The sequence below is a fragment of the Ambystoma mexicanum genome, chromosome 11, assembly GCF_040938575.1.
Source record: "Ambystoma mexicanum isolate Mex_15411 chromosome 11, UKY_AmexF1_1, whole genome shotgun sequence".
NCBI lineage: Eukaryota > Metazoa > Chordata > Amphibia > Caudata > Ambystomatidae > Ambystoma > Ambystoma mexicanum.
Genome location: NC_090934.1, coordinates 467,083,550 through 467,105,158, shown reverse-complemented (window position 1 = coordinate 467,105,158; position 21,609 = coordinate 467,083,550). Strand labels below are relative to the sequence as shown.

At 46.1% G+C, this 21,609-nt stretch overlaps 1 protein-coding gene across 2 annotated transcripts in view; it reads left to right on the top strand.

The window, feature by feature from the left end:
• The window catches only part of TSPAN18 (tetraspanin 18), a 466,236-nt gene that overhangs the window by 320,075 nt on the left and 124,552 nt on the right, over positions 1–21,609 (top strand). For both annotated transcript variants that reach the window (XM_069623309.1, XM_069623310.1), the window contains one exon: positions 17,299–17,392. The gene's annotated coding sequence lies outside the window, so the exon portion shown is untranslated. The remainder of the gene's footprint in view (positions 1–17,298; positions 17,393–21,609) is intronic.

The window sequence follows — 21,609 nt, the reverse complement described above, 5'->3', positions numbered from 1 at the left end:
AGATTACTGAGGCCCATTTAGAGGGGGGAGGTCTGACCAGGTGCTTGACAAGCTCTGGTCATGCGTCCTGCTACCTGAGGAATGCTTTTAAACTTCAAAGGTGCTCCTGGATTCTCGACTCCCTCCCATTCCTCTCTGCGTCTCCCAGGGTCCATTGGTTCTTCTAGCCGTCAGTTGTTTCCCTCACTTCCTTTTCTTCCTCTTTTCTGCCCTCCTTGCTTCTCCCTTTTCTGGATAGGCTGCAGGAGTATACATCGACCAAAACACAGCAAGGTTCGCCCAGACGCAGACACAGTTTAAGAGAACATCCCTATCGTAGTTTTTCATTATCTTTTAAATTGGATTGTAAACATAACATACAGCGGGGCAACCACCTTTGTTTCCTCTAATTTGGGCAGGGAGCCTGATGCTTGCTAGTGCAGCCCCTGTTCCCACATTCCAGGTGAGCATTTGGTTCTGCTGGAAACTGGTGCTTGTGAATGTGGTTTCGGACGTCCACGAGACTCCTCTGGGAAAATGTCCAGTTGCTTCTTGGAGCTGGTTATTGATGTCAAGTGACGTCCATTGGTGTCTTCTGGTATTTGCAGTTGACCAGTAGAATTGCACTTGTTCAGTAACTGGATCCGGTAGAAACTTGTATAGTTTCCATCGGGGATAACCTTTCAAAACACCGTGATAACACAGATCAGCTGATTCGCGGAGATGATCCGAGTCTTGATGTATCCACCAGCAGAAATCTGCCTTTCCTCACCAACAACCCAAAAGGCATGCTTACACATGCAAGGTATGTTACACATGTTTTATTGCAAAGCAAGGTTTTGTTACACAATCCCATGTTTCACTTACTGCCATGCAAACACACTGTGCCCATAGAACTTTCTACTACAAGAATGCGACCTCCCTCTCCCCTATCCTCTCCTTAAACATCATACTTTCCACTGTCAGGTGGCCAGACCTACTCTAAGATTATCCAGCTCCTACCGATGAGCTTTCTGACTTCTGACTCTATTTTTTACACACATATGTAAACATTGGCTCTCCCAATGCCTATATCCTCATTGAACAGCTTTCTGCTAAAAAAAACCCTCTCCCAAAAACCACTACAATGACCTCAGAACTCGTAATTCTCCAGTCCGTTTACAAGTACCCTTTAGAAAAATCTAAATGTAGCCCCTTTCTTTCCACTGGAACAGTTTTGCTGTATATTACTAACTCTTTACTTTCCGCCCCTTACTCTAAGCACCCCTCTCTTAATTCTCTTTCTACCTGATCTTTCTGCTGCTTTTGATAATGTGGGTAATGTGTTCTTCTCTACTTTTTCCTCTCCAGGGGTTTCCTATTCTGTTGTTCAGAGGGTTCTTTCTGATCATACCTATTCTGTTTCCTGGTTTGGGTCATTCTTACCCTGTGCTCCCTCTTCAGGACGGGTTGCCTTAGGGTCCGGTTTGTGGCCCTCTACTCTCTTCTCTCTACACCGTTCCTCTGTCCGATACTATTTCTTCTCTTAATCTTTCCATTCACTTCTATGCTGATGGTTCTCGTATGTTTTCTCATTCTCTGCATTCCCTGGGGTGGCTTCATTTTACTTTGTCAGCTTGCCTATTAGACATACAGGAAGTCTGCCATTTCTCTTCATATTATCTCCTCTATGGTACTTTCATTGCAATATCCTCAACCTCTTCTCTTGCATTCGCCTCAATGTCCTTTCCACCCTCTCGCGTGTCCTTTTCTGTTTCTTTTTCATCAATATCACCCTCATGACTCAATCCATGTTTTTCTGCCCTTCTGCCAACAGTACTTTGCTACTATCCAAAAACGCTATTCCAAACTTTGGCTTCCACATGTTCTAAAGCGCTCTGCAACCCTCAAGCTGGGTTTGCGCTTTAAAAGATAAAATAAATAAATATTGGGATCATCTGCGACACTTCTTTCTTTTTCTTCGCAGATGTCCAATATTTCCTGGTCCTGCCTTTCATCTATGTAATGTGCATAAAGCCATGTTGCTGACGTCGTTAGAGACACCACAGCATAGCAGCGTTAGACATGAGGCACACATGCCATCCGCACTTCAGGACAAAAACACGCACTCGAATACATGATGAACATGAGTGTACAGTTCTATAGTTAGAGGACAGATACATATACATACTGTCATTGCTTTTATTATTCTTGCCATTAGCCAAATGCAGCAAAGCAGCAACCGCAAGTCGCAAGAGATCCTGAGCAGACCTTGCAGATGTTTACACGCAAATAACACTATAGAACTGCAGGAACATCTATTGGACCTGACAGAGCCAAGTCTGACTAACCTATGGAAATGTAGTGCAGCATGGACATATAAGGTTTAGGAAAATTACAGCAGGCCTCAGGCTTTTGAGTAAGAGGTGAGCTGAGTTGATTCAGGCTGGACAGAGAACAAGATGTGTGAGGCAGGACAAGCAAGGGTTCTATTGCTATTAGTATCCCGGCCCGCAAAATTTGCGTGACCGGGGTACTAAAAGCAATTTTTTTCTGCCCCGAAACGCTGCAGCATTTCAACGCAGCAGCGTTTTGGGACAGAAAAAAAAACGACCAAGAAAATGGCCGCCGCCATGGAAAGGGAAAACGGAGTCCGTTTTCCCTTTCCATGGCGGCCATCGGGAGCGGACGCGCTGGGAACACAAGTGTTCCCAGCGCGTCCGCTCCTGAAAAAGGATAAAAAAAAGGTAAGTGGGGTTGGGAGGGCGGGAATGGGACGGGTGGAGGAGAAAAAAAAAGTACCTGCGTTCCCGGCGGGGGACGATGGAAGCCCCCAGCCAAGTGGAGGCGCAGAGCGGGGATGGCCCCGCTCCGAGTCTCCACACGGCTGGAGGCTATCCTCATCCCCTGCCGGGGACACAGGATCAAGAAGGTAAGTTGGGGGGGCGGGTGGGAGGGAGGGGAGGAAAAAATAAAAAAAATAAAATAAAAGACTTACCCGAGTCCCCGGCGGGGGGGCGAAGGCAGCCTCTCAGCCGTGGGGAGGCTCGGAGCGGGGATGGCCCGATTCGAGCCTCCTCATTGGCTGAGGGGCTGCCACGCCCCCCGCCGGGGACAAAGGCCGTGGAATCCCGACGGAGGGATTCCCGGCTGGGTAGGGACCTGGCGAGAGCCAATCAGAATGCTTGTTGCATTCTGATTGTCTCTCGCCGAGGTACTCATTTCTATTAATAACTCTTCCATTCATCTACGTGGTTGTCCTATTGATTCTGTTTATACTGCTTTGGCCTCTCTTTATTGGTATCCCTTTAACTCTCGTGTACTATTCCATTTTCGTTTTGTCTTTGAATGTGTCCATGGTTTGGCTCCTTCTTATCTTTCCTGCCTCACCTCCCTTTTCAGTCCTGCTCACACGCTTTGATCAGTCTCCATTTCTTCTTGCTGTCCCTAAACCTCTCTGAGCCCAGTCTTGTTTCCACTCATTTTGTCTTTCAGCTCCCAAACACTAGAATCAGTTTCCAAGCCCTTTGCGCACAAGGCCTTCCTGCCCAGGTACAACTTTATTGTTCGGAACAGATCGCGAAAGGTTGCAGGACTTGCAATACTATTCAAACACTGGTTCCAACTAATACTCAGCCAACATCGCAGACTACAAATCCTGGTAAAACTCCAACTCTCACCCTCTGTCTCGCAGAGCTTCATACTTGACTACAGACTCCCTGAAACAACAGAAACATTGCAGACACACTCTGCGATGCTCTGACAACCATCCTCAATCTCCATCCAACATTTCCCGTCCTAGGAGATTTCAACATCTGGTTTGACTCGCCCTCAAACCCCATGACCCCATCTTTCACAGACAACCTATAAGCATTCAACCTGACAAACTGCATCCCCACACCTACCCACACTAGAGGTTACACCCTCAACGTGATCTTCACCACTGCAAAAAAATCCTCACTGCCCCCGCACCGTCTATCATGGACTGATAAATCAGAAATCTTCTCTGTACCACTGACCACCATGGCTCGCACTGAAGACCACCCCCGACCCCCACACCTCTCATCCTGCTATGGAATAAAGTCATTACCACCCGACACCGAGACCTAGTCAACTCCTTCCTCTCTCCCAACACTATCCCTCCAGGAAAGGCCACCCCCCATCAAACTCTTCGACCGCTGGCTCTCGAATGCCTTTACACCCCACACCCCAACAAAATAGTCCTCTCCGAGATCAGGACCCACACTCTGGTGGTACACCACCAACCTCAAATCATTAAAAACCCTCAAGCATCAGCTGGTACAGACCTGGAGAACCAGCCCAGAACAAAACCACACTAGCAAGACTAACCAGAGCATACAGACTAGAAATCAGAAAAACCAAGAACGCATTCTATGGAAACAGAATCTTAAACTCTCAGAACCCGAGCGAGGAACTGCATGGAATCATTTCCGAGTTCAACTCCCCGGCCTCCTCTAGCCCCCCATCTCCCAATCCCTGTGCAACACCTTATCAGAACACTTCCACAATGTTGCTATGGACAGACACTCTGCCGTCATCTCTAAATTGGAACACATTCCCCTACCAACCCACAGCCCAGCCCTTGTGAAATCCCCCCTCCTGATAAAAACTTTCACCTCTTTCACTCCAATCACCCCAGAAGTTCTCTCGCTCCTAGCATAAAGTCACCCATTCGGCTCACCTGAGGTCCCCTGCCAGCCCACCTTCCTCAAAAATGTCCTAGCCTCACCCTGTGCAGGCAGTATCGCTCAATCCTCAACTGCTCCCTAACATCAGCAACTTTCCCAGAAGCCCAAAATACCTCCTACATCAAATCCGTCCTCCAAAAACCTGCACTCGATCCACACCTCCCGCAGAATTACCAACCTATCTCCAACACTGCTTCATGGCCAAATTCATGACCGCACAGCATACACGCAGCTTGGCTTTTCACTGAAGCCAACAATCTCCTGGACCCTGCACAATCTGGCTTCAGACTGCTCAGAGGAACAGAATCCTCCCTAATGTCCAGCTGGGATGACCTAAAAACAGCTGATGCAGAAGGCTGCAGTGTACTCATCCTTCTTGACGTCTCTACCGCCTTCAATAGCATCAATGATACCATCCTCCTAGACAGGCTACACTCATTAGAAATCAAAGGCACAGCCCTTTCTTGGTTCTCCCCTTTCATCTCTAATTGTTCACAAATCATGCTCCTCCACCCGTTTGCTTCCACCTTATGACCAGTAACAACAAAAGGGGTCCAACAACATCTATCTAAACCCTCTCCCTGCACTCGTCCTCTCCCACAATCTTACCTGCTACAATTACGCAGACGACACGCAGATCATCCTTAAAATCCCAAAATCGGCAGACCCCAACTGTCCAGATCTGTCATCATGCCTCTCGGATATTGACTACTGGATGACGACCAATCACCTCATCCCCCCTACCGGCAACCTCTACCTGAGTGAAAAACCTTGGATGCACACTGGACACAGATTTATCCCTCTCCCAACAAGTAAATTCAGTTTCCAAAACCTGTTTCTTCCACCTATGCATCCTATAAGGCGTATCGTCTAAGCTTTGAGAATTCCTGTATTGCTGCGCCCAGCTGCCCAAGGGCTTAGTGCACACTACCAAATAAACAAACAAACAAACCTCACCTATCCTCACTGTTTCTCTACCATCATCTCCATCATCCTCTCCTGCTTAGACTATGCAAACTGCTTTTACCTAGGTGCACCAGCGTTTCAGCTAAGGAAACTGCAAAGAATCCAAAATGCCTGCTTATTAAGCTACCTCCCAGAGAACACATCAGCCGCACTCTGGTTCCTTATTGGCCGACGCACTACCCTTAAAGCCATGTGCATCATCCACTGGCCCATCCATAATGCAAGGCCGGAATTCCTTAAAGACAGTCACCCGCTACCAACCCCCAAGGACCCTCAGATCTGGCACAGCATCTCTCCTAGTAGTCCCCCAGTGCAACTCCACGAATAAGTCAGCATTCGCAGAGGCACTCCATAACAAACTATCGTCCTGCCATCACCCCCTACCTCGTCATCCCACCAGGCCCTCTCCCACTGCTCACACTTTCGCTCCAGGGAGAGCATGAATAGCGATACCAGCCAATCGCACTGTACCAAGAAAAAGAACACTACAGACTAACTCCAGCCAAGCCTAAGGTACGTATACCTTACACCACGTCTGGTGACACATGTCACAGGCACAACCACCAATCCATGCACTCTAGACAGAGGCCACAGTGGTCATCTTCCCTTCTATCAGGAATCCATTGATTCCTGTGGCAGGCCCTGGGTGTCCCAAAAATGGAGGACACTCAGAGCCACTGCCAAGTAAGCATGTAGCTGCCACCAGCCCATACCCTGCTCTGTGGGCAACCCACAGGTGCCCAAAAACACACAAGGGGTACAAGGGTGTACCTCCACCCATGGGGGCCGATAAGGGTATCCCATGGGTGTTGTTCACCAAAAGGAAACCATGGAGAGTTGCATGAAGAGTTGCACTGCCAGAGGTCCAGGCTGGATCTCAGTGGCTGGAGACATAGAGGAAACACACACATATTAAGAATACAGTCATAACCAGTCTGAGGTGCTCTTCTTAACAAACACTTAGCCCAATCTATATGGTCAACATCATGGATACCACAAGCCATATCAAACCCTTCTATCTTTTGGAGGGTATCAGAACCCTCCACATATACACTAACAAATTCTTTCATGAACGTGTTTGCAGGAAACCTGACACTCTCAACTGGTTTGGCTGAAGTTTCCACCTTATCTTTCTCTAGCTGATAAATGCACGCCTCTGCCCACATGTGAAAATTGAATATTCTTGGTCATTAGATGTCAAAGCTATCCTACTCCACCCTGTCATCACAATTGTGAGAGGGGTGCCCAAAAAAGTAATGGAGCATGACCGGCAATGTGGTGCCATTTGCATTTCTGATTTTAGGGTAGAGGGTGTCATTGATTGTAGCCATAGGGCCACACCTTCTCACCTAATGGCTTACTACTGTCCCCAGTTAACATGCACCTGAATACCTTGAACGAAAGCCATGCAGGGTCCCCAAACATATACATACCTCCATTATGGCGTGAGTATATTTGAGCCGTGCAGCGCAACATTACACCCTGAAAACCACTAGCAATGCATAATCACATAAACAATGACACATTAAGCCAGCATCCACATCCCTCTGCTCCTTCTCATTATTCTGTTTTCAGTACACCTACCCATGTATCCGCCTAAATGTATTCTTCAAATCTGCAGCCTGTATGTTATTTTTTGTGGAGGCCCATGAAATGGGCATTTCGCAGCAGAATCAGCCCCACACATAGGGAATGCATTGAAGTGCACTGCCCAGCACCTCATTATTGTCCCTGCTTGGCTGAAGAACACCCCCTAACCTCCAAATACTCTCCTGGCTCTTCCTACGTACGTGTGGTTTTCCATAACTGTCTTTGTTGTCCACTTTTTCCTGTTAACCTCCCTGTCTCCTCGCTTACTCTCCCTCAACAGTAATATTGCCAATTGCCAGACCTCTCCATTACATTGCAAACTGTTTTCAAGACTTTAATCCCATGCTAATCCTACTGTCCAGTTAAGATGCATCACAAATCCATCACTCCTGCCCAGACGTGCTGGTCATCGTTCGGGCATTCCCCTTATTATTCTTGTGCGAAACATCAGACTTCTTTTCTGTCAGAGTGCACCATTCTATCCTCAACAGCGTCTAGCACTGTGCCTAAGCTGTGGGCTACTGATGTCCATATTTCCTGGGTCCTAGCCCTTCAGACATATCAATCTGACCAGGAGCCTTCACCATGCTGTCCCCTGGAGCCACTTCAACCTCTGCTAATTAAACATGCTGAAAATCCCTTTTCGGGTCTGCTACTCTTGTCCGATATTCACACATTTCCTCTCCTATTCGCCTTCCTGTAGGGTACCTGCATCCACTACACCATCCTCTTCCTCAAGGCATTGTACCTCGGGGGGTCTGGTCTCATCATGTGATCGCCACTGATCCTCCACTCCGTCTACTGTTTCCTGCTCCCATGGAAGACACACTGAGGGACCCTGAATTCAGATCTGAGATAATCTACTCATAAATCCTGAATTATGGCCTGCCACCCCATCCTGTTCTACTTATAACTGCCAATCCTGTGGTCCTGCCTTTCTGAAGAGGTCGGTCAGTGGCCCCCATGCTGCTTCCCCAAGCTCGTCTAGATACACAGAGGCAGTCCCTTTCCTTTGAATCCACTGCTTTGGGGTCACCTTCCTGTTTTGGGCCTGCATTGTGTCATCTGCTCCCACTCCATGTGTTACACTTCAGACTTCCCCGCGGGCATCCTTGCAGAATACAACTTCTTTACAGGCTCCTCTATGGTCCAGGTACAAGCTACCATGGCGTCTGTACAAACGTCGACGCACTCCAGGTCACCTGACACGCTTTGTACGTGGAATATGTACAGCAAGCCACGCCCCTCTTACGACTATAAAACCACCGTCTTCCAAGGGGCTCGTTGCTGCTAATTAGCGTTACCAGCTACACGCGGTTTCATCCATTTCCTCTTTGTATCTCCATACACGAATCCTTATTTGAACTCCTGGTTTTGACCTTTTGCCTGAAATTTGGATTGCTTCGTCTTCTCCCTTGTTCTTGTTGTGATCGTCTGGTTATTAAGACTCGGAACGCTACTCAACTGTGTCTTGCGGTTCTTCCCTGGTTGCCGCTCTGCACACCAATTTTGTTGTCTACATTCGGATCATCTCAACAACTACTCAACTATACCCGTGTACTCAGGTACATATCTATTGTCTTCCATGGACATTGTCTTCTGTTGGATTCTGGGACATTGAGGGACTTTCCTGTGAGATTGCTTTTCAGTGCATATGAACGCTTTCCTGAACTGCACCAACCCGACCCTAGTGCGTCCCTCGTGCCGTTCGGGGTTACTTACCTATACTAACTTCCCTGTTTGTTATTTTCTCCTGTCGTTGTCTTCAGAATCCTGGACTCCTCTTACAATCCTGGACTCCTCTTACTTCATTTATCTTTACTCAGGTCAGTTGTTATCAATTCTATAGCTAAAGTGGGAACCGATACTGATTTAGATTTATTCCACTCATTCGTTTTATTCTTTGTAGATTATCCCGGGGAAACGCAACTCCACTCCAATATCCATATAGGTAGTTGTCCAATCATTTTTACTGTGCTAATCACTTGTTTAACATCAACACATCAACACTGTCTAATATCTTGGTATTCTTTTGCAGCATTGGTATTGGCGGTGTGTGTTCTCCCTGCTCTTTTACTCAATTGACACCTCTGTCTGTTCTAACTAAAACAACAGAGAGGTACATTGTGGAAAAGAGCCCCTCTTTGAGGAAGCCTGAGTCTTGTACTCAGGGGAGCTGGGATGGAAGGGTGAATTCGGAATTCTATACTACCAACATCTCCAAGGTCGTGTTCTCCGCATCTTCGACCTATTCGGAGTGGTGAGTAACACCATGTCCCTGCCTATCCTGCCCCATGGACCCGACCCTTGGCACACACAGGTGCCAATCCCCCCGTCACCCATTCAGGGAGACTTAATGTGTACTCTGCACTGGCCTCTTTCATTGTTTTTTCCTGAGAGCTTTGCCCCCAGACTGGGCCCGGCACCATCTCCTCTACCGCATTTTGCATTTTCTTGCACCTTGGCCCATGCTTCATAGCAGTCTACAATTCTGTCACCACTTTCAGAGAAGGCTGTACCATCGCACTTCTCCGGACCCCCACTCTTGTGCAGTTGACTCTTCCTGTATACCAGAGCCCTACTCTTCTCTTAAATCCTAATGTTCCCACCTCCTTGATATCCTCTACTTTAGCCTGTCAGCAGCGCTTCAGGGTACCTCCCACCCCCTCCACTATTCACACACTGCAGTGCAGACGTGAGCAGCACACTGTCACTGTGGTCAGCATGCCCACTGACGCAGCATCCATTGTAAGGTGCACTGCCACTCTGGGCGCAAGGGGCACTGCCGCTATAGGCACTGTATGCTAACAGGTGTCTGTGTTCCATGGTCGTTATGTCGGTCCATGCACATCCAATTCTGTCCTCTGCTAGAGTGCAAATGTATGCAACCCATTCACAGGCTTGCAAGAGCCCACAATGCCATCATTCTCCCTGTACTTTCCTGCCTGTGAACTGAATGGCAGACTTTTCAGGCTAATGGCTAAGAGCGTGTGCAGTGCGGCTCCTAATGGAATCTTTGGAAGTCTAAGTAGGGGTATTATTAACCCCCCATCTAGGCGTCCAACAATCAGACACTAAGCTGAATAGACTTCTCAAGCCTAACCCATGTGGCAGAATTCTACATCCTAACATTGAGACAATCGATTTTGCCCCATTTCCTTTTCTAAAATGCAGTAATTAACTTTTGATCTCAGTCAACCATGTTTAAAAAAAAAAAACCAGACCATCCTACCTTGAAATCTTAAATAGTTAATGTCGCATAGATAAAAGCATGATCCAAGTTCTCCTAATTAGCTATTTTTTGGGATGTAGTTATGATGATTGTGTGCTTGTTCCTTTTCTCTCTGAATTATTTAAGCTTCCAAATTTACATGCAACTCATTCATGGTCATTGCGCGTGATCCATGCTTGGAGATGAATATCAAAATGGTCTTAGTTCCTGGGATCGAAGGTCCTTTATCAAACTAAGTTATGTGCTCACAGATGCATATGTAAACATTGTTGTACACTTGGGTCCTGGCAGAGGGCAGTTGGGGAGGTGTCCGAGTCACCCCTCAGGAGGTTCCTGACAAATGACCCCTCGCTACTTAGAGGCCCATGGTTGGTTTTGAGGCCTGCAGGTAGATGCACTTTTGTCAGGGAAACCCTGGCTTGGAAACTATGTTGCACATTCCTGTGTCCACAATTTTAAATGTATATCTGTGAAAGGATTTGACAGAAGCTGCTGGCTCCTTGTTAGAGGAGATGGACAAACCAACAGGCTCTACTGGGTGGCAAACAATTACTCGGGCATCATGGGCAACCAATCTTTCCCAAAGGCATGGCTTTATTTATTTTCTCATTCTCATTTTGTACGTTTTTGCAAATAAGTATCACATAACCTGAGAACGATTAAAGAAATGCATACGTTCAACTTTACAGAGGAACCACAGGTTTTCTTTTTACAGTATGCACCCTCTTACTCCATTAATAATGTATGCGTCTGGAGCCCTCCAGCAATGTATGGTATGGTGTGCTGTTTCCTCTGTCCAAACTCATCTATATATGAGTGTGTGCTGTAAGTGACTCCAATCAAGCAATCCCACTAAGTAAGTGCCTTGTCTGGGATGCCCAAGGGAAGCCCTTATTTATGTATTTTTATGGCAAGTTATAATCTGGATGATGAACCCTTGTATAACACCCCTCTCTTAGAATCCTCCTTGACCCCACTGAGCCAAGAAGTAGGCTTGTTTTGCAAATTTAAAAGGTTTATTTGAAAAATTAAACAATATATATATATATATATATTACTTCTATAAATGAATTGATAATGGATAGCACACTTGTGAATATGAGCAGTAATCAGCAATAGGTAACCCTACAGTAGCACAGTTCTTGGTTACTTATGAATAGGAAAAGAAGAATAAGGTGGCAGAGAATGCTTTATATGGTTCAAGGAAATACAATGATGAATGAAATGCAGTACAGAAAATAACTTGATATGGCTTCAACAAAAGACAATGTAATCACTTTTCCTTGACAATTCACTCCCCCCCTTTATGTAATATAAGGAGATGGAAAGAGGAGCACACAGTTCTCAGGAATGCAATCAAATACAATACGAAATTCAGTTCCCCCCCAGCAAGCTTAGAGGAAAACAGGTAGAAGTTTGAAACACAGGCCCAAAATGCTTTGAATGTGATGACAATGAAGTGAGAAATGTGCTAAAAATGCTTTTAATTCCCTCTAGAGGTTCAGGGTGGGTGATATCTAGTTTATATTAGTTCAGGCTCACTTTAGCAATGCTCTATGAGTAACTAGCAGGTTAAAACGAATTTTAGCAAAGGAAAGCAAGGAGCTGCTGATTTTTACACGTGGCTGAAATTGTGCAAAATGTCAAATCGCGGCAAATTTAATTGTGTGCGTCAAGTTTAATTACGGAGGCCCTATAAGGAGTAGGAAGTTGGTTCTAGGTTCGTTGGAAAGCCTAGAGTCCTAGCTTTAAGATGCAACTTTCGGTCCAAGCACAAACGGTTCCGGAGATATGGACGATTTTGTGAAGGTAGTTTTTCGGATTTGAAATTTAAAAGTTCAAAATGACAGGTGACAGTTTTCAGCTTTAAAAAGGACAGAATGACACACACGATTCCTATGAGGTAGTTCTAAATAGGTTAAAATAGTTTTAATTAGATTATTTTAAACTAAGAGATTAGTCTGGCACAGTCCTAGAGTACTCACACTATCTTTTGGACAGGAATGGCTTCGTCACTGATCGGGTCAGGATTGGCTGGACTTCTGCTAGCGGTTCTTCACAGCGGTCTGGTCTCTGGTTCTGCTCTCAACGGTCTGGTTTGTGGTTCTCTCTGGTTCCGGATACAGCACTGCTTTCTGGATACTGCTACAGGTTCTTGCAAAAGTTATTGGCAAAAATCCGAACAGCTCGCCCGGCTGTTGAATAGTTTGGTTGGTTTTGAGGCCTGCTGAAGATGATTCAGCTTGTGGATTCAGGCCTCTCTGCTACAAATTCTGGAGTTAACTTCTGCTACAGGTTCTGGAGATTGATGGATTTGAAGTCTGGATCTCTGGATGTGAAGTCTGAAGTCTCCCGGCAAAGCGTCCCGCAAGAAAGTGGAAAGTGAATGTCCCTACCTGTCCTGCACTGTCTGCTTTTATGTGTTTAGAAAGTGGGTGTGTGCGTGGCATAACTGAGCCTGCCCCTCTCTACTTGTCATTGGCCCAATTCTCCCCTCTCCCATGATTGGGGGAAGGAAATGGATTGTCATCATGATGAGGTCTGTTTATGGGTCAGAGGATCCTCCCCTGGTCAATTTGCCCACAAATCTATATTTGATTCAAATACATATTTCCCAGATGCACAAGTGGTTGACATTACATGTACATATTACAGATGAATTAAGACAGGTCTCTGTTCAAGCCCCATGTTCCTGCGAGCTGGGATTCAGAAATGACAACATTTTGCGCTTTTTGGTCGGTTTACCAATATCGGACATTTACCAAAAATTACACAAATGTGCGCAAGGAGTATGGACATGAATTGATGAATTGTCAGATTTTTAACATGCAGACATTTGGAGTAAGACCCTATTTTCCGCCAGCAACCCCCCAGAATACACCACAGGGTCCTAACACCTCTTAAAACGTGCACGGAAAAATCCCAAGAATAATGATATTATTTATATAATTTTGACCAGTCCGCACTATGAGTTATCTATCTTTTTAAAATTATGCCCTGGTCAAAAAGGGGTGTGGCTTCCTACATCACATGGTGGAATAACTGGTTTATCCACTTCCCCCAAGCTCAGCTGGCTCTCACAGGCACTGCCCCTCCCAGTTTCTCCCAAGAGGAAGCCATTTTTGGACCCCCCCCAATATAACATTTGCCTGAGTCCAGGACAGGGCTTTGTTTAGTTTCCTGTCGTCCCCAGGTACCACTCCCCTAATTCAATCATAGAGGTGTCACCTCCTTTTGGTGGGGGCAGCAGGATGCAGCCAGGCCTGGGAAGAGTTGTTGAGCCAGTTCAACTCCTGTCGGGGGTTGTTGTCAGGCAGAATTCAGCTAAATGTCACTTTAGCTCCCAGTCTTCTAGATTCAAATCCAACTTACAATTTTCGCACATGCAGCTAGAATGCTGATTCTAAGTTCAAAACTATGACATTTCACAGTTGCAAACTATGTGACACTCAAAGGTAGGTCACTCATTTAATTTAAACATTTCGATTTTAGTGGTTTTAAATCCAATTTCAATTAAGCTGCTGACATCCACAGCTCAGCCAGTTTTGTTATAAACATTGTTTTGGGCTCTTCATCTTCCCAGATTTTGTATGCACACAAGAATACATTCTGCCAAATGTCTGCTGGTGTTCATTGAGATTTTTGAATATCTTGTGATGTTTAAAATAGGCATTTTGTGCTTGCTTTCAGGGAAACAAAGGTGATTTTAAAGCGCTTTTAAGCTAACAGGCCAGTTATTTTTCCTTTGACACCACCTTTCACCCCTGGTGCTTCCGGTCCATCATGCTGGCACTGGTGGGTGGCAGGTTAGACAACCATTTTGGTGTGCGCACAACCGCGCATTTTTCCTGGTTCTGGCATGGAATGATGGGTGGCAACAGCTCATCCCCACATCCACCCAGTCTATTGATTTAGTTTTGTTCTGGGATAGAATGATGGGTGGCGACAGCTCATCCCCACATCTACCCCGTCTAATAATTCAACATGGGTCAAAACCCTTGACAGTGCGTTCGTGGAAATGTTTGGGATTGCGTGGCGCAGTGGACAAATGGCTGCCAAGCACTGTATCAGTAATGAAGTTGGCCCGCATTATTGGATATTTTTAGTCACAGCTTATATATAACAAGTGGTGGCAAGGCCAGAACAGTTAAGGCACACGTTGGCTTTACTGTGAACATTTCTTCCCTGATTTCATACATCTAAACTGGAGAGTTCTCTGGGTTGCAAAGCTTAATGGATTGCTGGTGTGGCCAGGTTAGGTGATGGCGGTAGAGCGGGCACAGACAGGTTAGTGGATGCTTTTGGAACAGTTGTGAGCAGATCAATATATATATATATTGTTAGAGCTGGATGGGTCAGGTTACATAATGGTGGTAAAGCTGGTGTGGGCACGCAAGTTAATTGTTTTAGAGCTGTTGTGGTGAGGTTCGTGAAAGGTGGTAGAGCTCGAGTGAGCAGGTTAGTAGATTGTTAGGGCAGGTGTGATGAGATTAGTAGATCGTGGTAGAGCTGGGGTGGTTAGGTTAGTTAATTGTGGTGGAGCTAGGTTAGGAATGTCAGTAGATTAGGTTAGGGCTTGCACAGTCAGGTTAGTTAGTTGGAGGTGGTAGAGCTAGTGTGAGCAGGTTAGTAGATTGTGTTAGAGCTTGCAGGGTCAGGTTAGTGGATTGTGGTAGAGCTGGTGTGGTCAAGTTAGTGGATGGTGGTAGAGCTAGTGGGAGCAGGTTAGTAGATTGTGTTAGAGCTAATAGGGTCAGTTTAGTGGATCGCTTGCAGGATCAGTTTAGCGGATGGTGGTAGAACTGGTGTGAGCAGGTCAGATTGTGTTAGAGCTGGTGCGGTGAGGTTAGTGGATGGTGTTAGAGCTGGTCAGCAGATTGTTAGAGCTGGTGGGTCATGTTAGAGGACCGTGGTAGAGCTGGCATGGGCAGGTGAGTTGATTGTGTTAGAGATGGTTGGGATCAGGTTAGTGCATGCTTTTAGAGCAGGTCAGTAGATCATTAGAGCTGGTGGGGTTATGTTAGGAGATATCAGATCTGGGGTGAGCAGGTCAGTATAATGTTAGAGCTGGTGGGGACATGTTAATGGATTGTGTTTGACTTGGGGTGGTCAGGGTAGTTGATGGTGGTCAGGGTAATTGATGGTGGTCAGGGTAGTTGATGGAGGTCAGGGTAGTTGATTGAGGGGGAGTTTCTGTGGCCAGGTCAGTTGATTGTGTTGGAGCTGGCATGTTCAGGTTAGTGGATGTTAGTAGAGCTGGGGTGAGCAGGTCAGCAGATTGAGAGTGCTAATTGGGTCAGGTTAGCGGAGTGTGGTAGAGCTGGCATGAGCAGATGAGTTGATTGTGTTAGAGCTGGCAGGGTCAGGTTAGAGGATGGTGTTAGAGCTGGCATGGGCAGATCAGTTGTTGTGTTAGAAAGGGTTAGGATCAGGTTAGTGGATGCTTTTAGAGCAGGTCAGTAGATCATTAGAGCTGGTGAGGTTAGGTTAGGAGATGTCGGAGCTGGGGTGAGTAGGCCAGTATAATGTTGGAGCTGATGGGGAAATATTAATGGATTGCGTTTGACTTGGAGTGGTCAGGGTAGTTGATGGTGGTCAGGGTAGTTGATGGTGGTCAGGGTAGTTGATGGTGGTCAGGGTAGTTGATTGAGGAGGAGTTGCTGTGGCCAGATGAGTTGATTGTGTTGGATCTGGCATTTTCAGGTTAGCGGAGTGTGGTAGAGCTGGCGTGAGCAGGTGAGTTGTTTGTGTTAGAGCTGGTGGGGTCACCTTAGTGGATGGTGGTAGAGCTGGAGTGGGCGGGTCAGCAGATGACGGTGCTGATTGGGTCAGGTTAGCGTAGTGTGGTGGAGGTGGCGTGAGCAGGAGAGTTGATTGTGTTATCGCTGGTGGGGACAGTTTAGTGGATGATGCTAGAGCTGTAGTGGGCAGCTGTATGGATTATGTATGGCCATTTCATCGAGAGAAAAGGCAGGAAGGATGGGTTAGCAGTCCAGGGGAATAGATGTGTGCCTCATATCTGTTCTAGGGCTGTTGGCCGGGGACAGGAGGATTCAGGTATTGGCAAGCCTGGCTAGGGAATGCACCCCATACAGTGATGTGTCCGCGACCTGCAGATGGTAGGATTTGGGCCCAATTTACCCTTCTAAGAGAAATGTAAGTCCTACCATTCAATTATATGCTTGTAGCACCTGTGGTTTACTGCAATGCATAATGGAAAATAGAAGGACACAATTATATGATGGACCAGGCATAAGAGTAGGGTAATCGTGAAATGCTGCCCTTCCTGTCGAATTGCATGACAATGGAGCTGTGTGAGGAACTGAAACCAATCTGTGCACTCGTTCTAGTGCTGCATCAATGGCCAGCTGTGTATTGCTGAAATTAATTGGACTAGCGTGTTTGACCATGGTCACTCACAGCAATGTATCATGTATTATTATTTGCATTATTGTTATCTTTTATTTTTACTATTCTTGTTGTACTTGTACTCCAATTTCTATTGGTAATAGTGATAGTGTTTTTTTTGTATTATATTATCCTCGTTACTCTGTGTTCCACTCATAGCGAGTAACCAAGTGCACGATTTCTCCTGTACTTCCACTCGGTGTTGCAAATCATCCTCCCTGAAATGGCCAGGGAGAGAGGCCAAACTGACAAGTCTCCTCACATCTCCTCCTGCGGCCATAGGGTTATTTTCATTACTTCTAATGCAGCTCACCTTAGGAATGCAATTACCCTGGAAGTACTTCCTGCTGCGGTCCACCTTTCTTTTAATGTGATTGGCTGGTATTGAGTTGTGCAGTAGATGATTAACTTTGTTATTCATTTATTTTTTTATAGGCCCTGGTTGGCCCGTAAGGATTGCCACTGCCTCGGTGCTCTGCAGGCCAAGCCATTGTACAGTGAGCGGGTACCAGTGACCAACGAGACACAGGTTAGTGCAGTATTTAGCCCTGTTTTGCTCGATTGCATTGCACAATTACTTGTATTGCATACGTTTTATTGATGTTTATTTTGTACTTTGAAACCACCTCAATCTCAATGATGGTCCAAGGTAGAGAGGCGAGGCATGCCATTTAATACTATGCCAGAATTAGCTCAGTATAATGTTAGCGGTCCCAATAACACCACTGCAGGCAGCGTAAAACTGATAGTCTAAGGCATTGAGAGTCCAGATGGATCCTGTGCCTTATCTCCTTTATACATTCCCAAGCCAGTACAAACTTGACAACCCTACTTCACATCACATTCACATCCTGGCAGATTGCGATGGTGTGCAAGCCCCAAACCTTTATTCAGAGACACAGACACAAGTATCCAAATGTAAGGTCAATGATATGTGCAGCTGTTGGAGGCCAGAAGATTAACTTAGATTGGGAAAAATCAATGTTCACCATTTGTGTCCACCTGATACCCGAACTATACCAAATGTGTGCGCTTTGCAGAGTCTAGAAAAAGTACCGCCTGTCAAGGGTCCGATCGTTTACTTGGGACACATACTCTTTCTTAAACAAGGTGGCCCTTGAGGAAGTTGAAGTCTCTCTGGCTGTGGACCAGCCACGTAGGTTTCCTAGTTGATGGGAAGAATAACCCAGAAAGTATGACTTTCAAGTACCTGCTACCGAGTCCTCAGCTGGGGAGCAGTAGGGATCCGATTGGGGGATGTTGTGATCATAATACACTCGCTTTGCATAACTTCTTGGAAGGCTTCCTTGGAAAGCCGGGCAGTGAAGTTTTCAATTGGAAGTGTCAAAGTTTGCATACTTTTGAACGTTTTTAGGAATAATGTACTCTGGGTGGGTGCTGTCGAGGTGAAGGGTTGCCCTCCAGTGGGTAACTTTTTTGCGTTTTGCTGAATGAGGTCCTCCTCTGGATCTTAAAGTGCTCTCTGATTAATACTCTTAAGTAGACGTGTTTGATGTACAATACAACGCACTTTTAACAAAATCGTAGAAACAATTGGTGCACAGTTTCGCGATGTCAGCCCTGGGGTACTAGTCACAGTGTTTCAGTACCAAAACCAGTCAGGTGGCTATATTCCTGGATAACAAAACACTCTTTAATGTATCCCTTGGTGCTCGATCACGTGACGTGATTATTATTGCTCATAGCCTTTCATCTTTATGTGGCTAAATAGACTATTAATTGAGCCATGCTGCGATAGGATTGCAACCACGAACGCGCTCCTCAATCAGCTGTCAAGTAGTACTACATTATTAGAGAACGCGCTCCTCAATCAGCTGTCAAGTAGTACTACATTATTAGAAGAAACACAGTCTCTCTCTCTCTCTCTCTCTCTCTCTCTCTCCAGATGTTCACTAGACTCTCTCTCTCTATCTCTCTCTTTCTCTCTCTTTCTCTCTCTCCCTCCAGATGTTCACTAGACTCTCTCTCTCTCTCTCTCTCTCTCTCTCTCTATCTCTCTCTCCAGATTTTCACTAAACTCTCTCTCTCTCCAGATTTTCACTAAACTCTCTCTCCCTCCAGATGTTCACTAGACTATTGCAATACTGGACGATTGGTTGTCTTGCATCGCTAATATTTATTTATTTATTGTGCAGTTAGTAGTAAAATAGTGGGTAAATCAAAAGGGCTCTCGTGTTCAGATGCTCCCCCATATGAGTGAATACAAAAACAAAAAGGGCGAAGATTATTAAAATAAAGGAAACACGCACTCAGGGCTTTGGGGAGGAGGAGCTTGAACCTGGGAAATGAAGCCCCCAGCCGGCCGGATATTAGCCAGCAGTATTGTGCAAACATGAGTCCACGTCATAGAAACTTTGGCATGACGTTTGAACCCGGGTGAAAGTTACCAGATTGGAAATATGTATTGCTTCAATGCGTTTCTGCTCCGGTACAGTGTTTGCTTAGCTGTGCAGCTGTGCTATTGCATCCCAGGAAGCCAATAACATTAGGGAATAATTCACCATCTGATATAATGCTGCGCAGTGGAGATGAGCCTGCCAGTCCTTCTCTGCCCTCACATTATCTGCTTCTTTACATTCAGAACTATACGTTTGTCGACAAACTAGTCATGCTCTACCACCAGCATGGTATAGAGTATGTGCTGCTTCGGGCATCATCAATGTACCCTATGCATTCCTAGGCGTGGGTCTTTTTACATGGAACAGTGCGTGGTATAGAGAATGTTCTGCTTCGGGCATCATCAATGTGCCCTATGCATTCCTAGGCGTGGGTCTTTCCGTGGAATAGTGCATGGTATAGAGTATGTGCGGCTTTGGGCATCATCAATGTACCCTATGCATTCCTGGGTGTGGGTCTTTCTGTGGAATAGTTCATGGTATAGAGTAAGTGCTGCTTCGGGCATCATCAATGTACCCTATGCATTCCTAAGCGTGGGTCTTTCCGTGGAATAGTGCATGGTATAGAGTATGTGCTGCTTGGGGTATCATCAATGTACCCTATGCATTCCTGGGTGTGGGTCTTTTTACGTGGAACAGTGCGTGGTATAGAGAATGTGCTGCTTCGGGCATCATCAATGTACCCTATGCATTCCTAGGCGTGGGTCTTTCCGTGGAATAGTGCATGGTATAGAGTATGTGCTGCTTCGGGCATCAGCAATATACCCTATACATTCCTAGGCGTAGGTCTTTTTACGTGGAACAGTGCGTGGTATAGAGAATGTGCTGCTTCGGGCATCATCAATGTACCCTATGCATTCCTAGGCGTGGGTCTTTCCGTGGAACAGTGCATGGTATAGAGTATGTGCTGCTTCGGGCATCATCAATATACCCTATACATTCCTAGGGGTGAGTCTTTCCATGGAACAGTGCGTGGTATAGAGAATGTGCTGCTTCGGGCATCATCAATGTACCCTATGCATTCCTAGGCGTGGGTCTTTCCGTGGAACAGTGCATGGTATAGAGTATGTGCTGCTTCGGGCATCATCAATATACCCTATACATTCCTAGGGGTGAGTCTTTCCATGGAATAGTGCATGGTATAGAGTAAGTGCTGCTTCGGGAATCATCAATGTACCCTATGCATTCCTAGGCATGGGTCTTTCTGTGAAATAGTGCATGGTATAGAGAAAGTGCTGCTTCGGGAATCATCAATGTACCCTTTGCATTCCTAGGCGTGGGTCTTTCCGTGGAACAGTGCGTGGTATAGAGTATCGGGCATCATCAATGTACCCTATGCATTCCTAGGCGTGGGTCTTTCCGTGGAATAGTGCATGGTATAGAGTAAGTGCTGCTTCGGGAATCATCAATGTACCCTATGCATTCCTAGGCATGGGTCTTTCTGTGAAATAGTGGATGGTATATAGTAAGTGCTGCTTCGGGAATCATCAATGTACCCTATGCATTCCTAGACGTGGGTCATTCCGTGGAATAGTGCAGTTATTTTCAGTGTTGAAGAAGCCAAGAGCTAAAGATGGTCTTGCCAGGCTATTGTTGCATGTTTTATAGTTTTCATATGAATTCCTCCTTAGGGAATGATACCCGTTAAGAGATCTCACCATGTCCTTCCCCCACACCGCGGTTAGTGATCTTCTAGTACACGCCCATAGATGGTGGTGGAAGTATAGGTTGAGTGTGAGCTTTTTCGTGTGTAGGGCAGCCATCTCCAGTCGACTCTTCAGGCTGCACATGTTGCTAGTTTCTGAACATTCGGGCATTGCTGGACTAAGACTATTGGTATTTGAAGTCTTCTAGTGAAGGGCCAGCCCCTCACACTTCTCACTAGTGAGGCATCAGTGTGAGCATCTTGCACTCCACCAATGCCAGCTCCCCCCTGCGCCTGTTGATCGCCCTGCTAGCTAGTACTAGCTTCTCATGCTGCCCGGTGCCCCCCAGTGAGACTTTAGGTACTTGGGGAGCATCACGAAAGGGCTACGCTGAAATAACCGGATTCATTATTCTGTTAAGCTTCGTGATATCAGTCATGGCCCCAACCTTGCAGCTTGCTCCGAGTTTAGAACCCGTGTCCAGGCACATTTATTATGCACTATGATCTAGGTTGCAAACGGTGCTCTGTTGGAAAGCCTACATGTTTTCCGAACTTCTGATACTAGTCTCCTTATATGCAGGCCCTAGTGTTCCAGACGAAGGAAACGAGGCAATTAAACGTACACTGATTTCCCATAATCGCATAACCTTGGGAGTTTGGATTGAAACCCAGGTTTTCTGG